This window comes from Cynocephalus volans, chromosome 10, assembly GCF_027409185.1.
Source record: "Cynocephalus volans isolate mCynVol1 chromosome 10, mCynVol1.pri, whole genome shotgun sequence".
Taxonomy (NCBI): Eukaryota; Metazoa; Chordata; class Mammalia; order Dermoptera; family Cynocephalidae; genus Cynocephalus; species Cynocephalus volans.
This window is the reverse complement of record NC_084469.1, coordinates 89,246,036-89,250,653: the sequence shown is the minus strand read 5'-3', so window position 1 is coordinate 89,250,653 and position 4,618 is coordinate 89,246,036. Positions and strand designations below refer to the sequence as shown.

The 4,618-nt window shown below is 44.4% G+C and overlaps 1 non-coding gene across 1 annotated transcript; it reads left to right on the top strand.

Annotated features, from left to right (window-relative positions):
* The first annotated feature begins 538 nt into the window (after nucleotides 1–538).
* Nucleotides 539–610, top strand: TRNAV-GAC (transfer RNA valine (anticodon GAC)). The gene has a single exon. It is a non-coding gene; the product is annotated as a tRNA-Val (tRNA).
* Nucleotides 611–4,618: the final 4,008 nt, after the last annotated feature.

Genomic DNA, 4,618 nt, shown 5'->3' with positions numbered 1-4,618 from the left:
TGAATCTGAGGATCTGTGTCTTTTCCTATACCTGGGAAATTTTCTGCCACTATTTTGTTGAATATGTTTTCAATGCAATCTCCTTTTTCCTCCCCTTCTGTAATACCCATGACTTGGATATTTGAGTACGTAAGGTTGCCTGATATCTCTCTTAGATTTCTTCAATGTTTTTAATTTTTTTCTTTTTTTTTTGTCTGCCCGTTTTATTTCAAACAGCCCATTTTCAAGGTCAGAAGTTCTCTCTTCTGCTTCTGTAAGCCTGCTGGTTAAACTCTCTGTTGTGTTTTTTATTTTGTGGAATGAATTCTTCAGCTCGACAAGCTCTGCTGTATCCTTTCTCAGGGCATTGATTTCCTTGTACATTTCTTCTTTTGGGTTCTGTATACCTTTCCTCATTCCATCATGTTGTCTAGCTTAGTTTTCTGGTATCTCATTTAGTTTCCTTAGAATTATCACTCAATGGGCTGGCCTGTGGCTCGCTCAGGAGAGTGTGGTGCTCATAACACCAAGGCCATGGATTCGGATCCCATATAGGGATGGCTGGTTAGCTCAGTGGGTGAGCATGGTGCTGACAACACCAAGTCAAGGGTTCAGATCCCCTTACCAGTCATCTTAAAAAAAAAAAAGAATTATCACTCAAAATTCCTTTTCAGACATTTTAAGGGCTTCTTGTTCTATAGGATCTAGCGCTTGAGAGTTATTGCCCTTTGGTGGTGTACTTTCTTGATTTTTCATATTTCTGTTATCTTTCCTTTGATGTTTATTCATTGTGGCAAGGGATTTCATGGTCCACTGGTTCGACACTTCTGTCTGGCTAGGATCCTGCCAGGCCTGCCAATTTGGCACAGCTGCCTCAGTGTCTGCTCGGTCACTTGCTGGTGCCTCGGGCACATGGTTGCCGTGGGTCTTGGGCCTCTCCAGTGTGTGCCTCTCTGGTCAGCACACATTCAGCCAGGCTGGGGATGGGGTCCAGAAGCGGCAAGGCCTGCCTGTTCGGTCTCGCACTGGTGTTGCAGGTTGCGTGGTCTCCACGGTTCTCGGCCCTCTCTGGAGAGGCACTTCTCTGGTTGGTGCATACTTGGCCTGGCTGGGGATGGGGTCCAGTGCTGGTGAAGCCTTCCTGCTAGGTTGCGTGCTGGCGCCATGGGGTGCATGGTCGCCACAGGACTCGGGCCTCTCTGCGGGGTCACCTCTCTGGTCGATGTGCACTCGGCCGGGGTGGGGATGTTGTCTGGTGGTAACGACGCCTCCCTGCTTGGTCATGCACTGGTGCTGCAGGGCACATGGTCTCTGTGGGTCTCAGACCTCTCTGGGGTTGCGCCTCTCTGGTTGGTGTGCATGTGGCTGGGCTGGGGATGGGGCCTGGCAGTGGCAAGGCCTACGTGCTTGGTTGCATGCTGGTGCCACTACAGGCTTTTTCTTTGTGGTTACCATGAAGCTTGCATAAAACATTTTATAGTTTACCAGTCTATTTAAAGCTAATTACAACTGAATTTCAACCATATACGAAAACTCTACACTTCAACTTCTCCCACCACATTTTATATTAATGATGTCACAATTTACATCTTTTATGTATTGTGTATCTTAACAATTATTGTTGCTATAGTTATTTTTTAATGTTTTTGTCTTTTAACTTTTATGTTAGAGTTAAAAGTGATTTATGCACCATCATTAAAGTATTAGAGTATTCTGAATTTGACTGTGTTTTTACTTCTACAGTGAGTTTTATATTTTCATATATATTCATGTCATTAGTTATAGTTCTATCATTTCAACTTGAAGAACTCCTTTTAGCATTTCTTGTAAGGCAGGTCTAGTAGTGAAGAATTTCCACAGCTTTTGTTTATCTGGGAAAGTTTTTTATCTTTTCTTCATTTCTGAAGCATATTCTTTCCAGGTACAGTGTTCTTGATTGGCAGTTTTTTTCTCTCAGCCCTTTGGATATATTATTCCACTATCACCTGACTTGCAAGGTTCCTTCTGAGAAATCTGCTTATAGTCTTGTGGTGGTCCTCTTGTATGTAATGAATTGTTTTTATTTTGCTGCTTTCAATATTTTTATTTGTCTTTAACTTTTGGAATTTGGTTATAATGTGTCTTGGTGAAGATCTCTTTATGTTCTATCTGTTTGGGGTTCATTTGGCTTCACGGATCTCCAGATTTGGGAATTTTCTGTCATTATTTTTTTAAAGAAGCTTTCTGCCCCTTTCTCTTTCTCTTCCCCTTCTGGAATACCCATAATGCATATACGGTTCACTTGGTGGTGTCCCATAAGTCCCATAGGCTCTTTTCACTTTTTTCTTTTTTCTCTTCTTTTCTTTTCTTTCTTTCTCTTTCATTCTTTCCCTCTCTCTCTCCCTCCCATTCCTTCCTCCCTCCCTCCCTCCCTCGCTCCCTCCCTCCCTTCCTTCCTTCCTCTGACTGGTTAACTTTTAAAAGACCCATCTTTCATCTCACTGACTCTTTCTTCTGCTTGATTGAATCTGCTGTTGAAACTCTCTATAGAATTTTTCAGTTCAGTTATTGTGTTCTTTAGCTCCAAATTCTGTTTGGTTCTTTTTTATGGTTTCCATCAATTAGTTGATCTCCTAATTTTATTCATATATTGTATTTCTGATTTCATTTAGCTGTCTCTATGTGTTTTGTAGCTCACTGAGCTTCTCTAAGATGATTATTTTAAATTCTTTATCAGACAGTTTGTCAATCTCCATTTCTTTTTTGTTGATTACTGCTCTTTATTTTGTTCTTTTGGTGGAGTCATGTTTCCCTCATTCTTCATGGTCCTTGTTTCCTTGTGTTGGTGTCTGTGCATTTGAAGAAGTAGATGCCTCTTTCAGTCTTTACAGATTGGCTTTTGCAGGGAAAGCCCTTCACCAGTCAACCTGTGCTGAGATTCTTGGTGAACTTTCTGTTATGGTCCATGGCAGAGCTTACTGCTGGAATCCTTGGGCAGGCTGAACTGATGCCTGGGTTAGTAGGTTGGTGGACCTGACACTTGAGTCCATGGGGGCTGGAATTGTGCCTGTGTCCACAGGGTTATGCCTGGAGCCTGGGTCTACTGAGATGGTGTTCTATGAGGACTGATCCAATGCTGGGGTCTACTGGGATGGGCCTGGAAGCTGGGTCCACTGAATCCTAGGACTATGAGGGACAACCTGGAGACTTAGGACAGCCTGGTGCTGGGATGTATCTGGAGGCAGTGTACATAGGTATGGGCCTGGGTCCTGGGACTGTGGAGCCTAGGTCCACAGGGATAGTCCTGGAGCCTGGCTCCAAGGGAGCTGCTCTGATGCTGAAGTCTACTGGGGCAAGCCTGGAGTGAGGTCTGCTAGACCATAAGGCTACTATTGGTGCTGGCCTGGGGTCTGGGAGCACAGGGGACAGCCTGGTGCTGGGGTTGGCCTGGAGACTAGGTCTGTGGAGGCCAGCCTGGTACCTGGGGTCATGTGGACTAGCCTGGAGCCTAAGTCTGTGGAGGTTGACTTGAGGTTGTCCCAGCAGGTGCTGGCCTGAGGTCTGGATCTGCAGAGGCTGGCCTGAGGCTGGGCCAGGCCTGGATTCTGGGGCTATGAGGCCTGACCTCACACTAGGGTAATCCTGGAGCCTGGGTTTGTGAAAGTGGACTTGGAGCCTAGGGACATGGAGGTTGGCCAGGTGCTGGGGTGGGCCTGGATCCTGGGTCTGTGGGGGCCAACCTGGCACTATGGTGGGCCTGGAGCCTGGATTCACAGGGACTGGTCTAGAGCTTGAGAGGACTGGAACTAATCTGGCACTGGGGCAGGTCTGGAGCTGCGTCTTAGGTAGCTGTCCTAGAGATTGTGACTATGGGGCTGACCTGGTTCTGGGAAAGACCTGCAGGCTCAGTCTGTGGGTGCCAGCCTGGAGACTATGTCCATGGGGGCTGGCCAGGCCCTGAGTTTCACTGGGACAAACCTGGTGCTGGGGTCTGTGCCAGTCTCAAGTATTCACCTCATTCTCATTCCCCCTGTGGAGAGTATCTCTCTGCACTGTGCTTCCAGGGATTGAGGGAAGGGTGACATGGGTAATGCAAAACTATCCTTTCTACTTTCTTTAATGTGTCATTTCTTATGTTTGTGCTATAACCATGTACTGTAATCTCTCACTTGACCCTTAGGTCTTGTGAGGTTATTTTTGTGCAGGATAATTGTTCAAATTGATATTTCTGCAAGGGGTCAAGCACTGGGATGTCATATTCTGCCACCTTACTGATGTCAATCCAACTTCATTTGCTTTTGAACAAAGATAAATTATTTTAAAAATCAAGCAATACAGAAAAGTACAAAGAAAAAAAAAAGTCAATTAATACCCTATCACTCAGAAATTACTTTTAATAATATTCAGTGAACATCATTCCACTCCACACTGTATACATACACAAATATAAGAGTAGAAGGATAGGGATATGTTTACTAAATTGGATCATATTATGCATGCTATTTAAATATTAAAGACCGCAACCAAAATGTCTTAAGCAAGTGAATGGTTAAATAAACTGTGGTACATCCAAACAATGGAATATTATTCAGCATTAAAATGAAATAAGCTATCAAGCCATGAAAACACATGGAGAAAACTTCAATGAATATTACTAAGT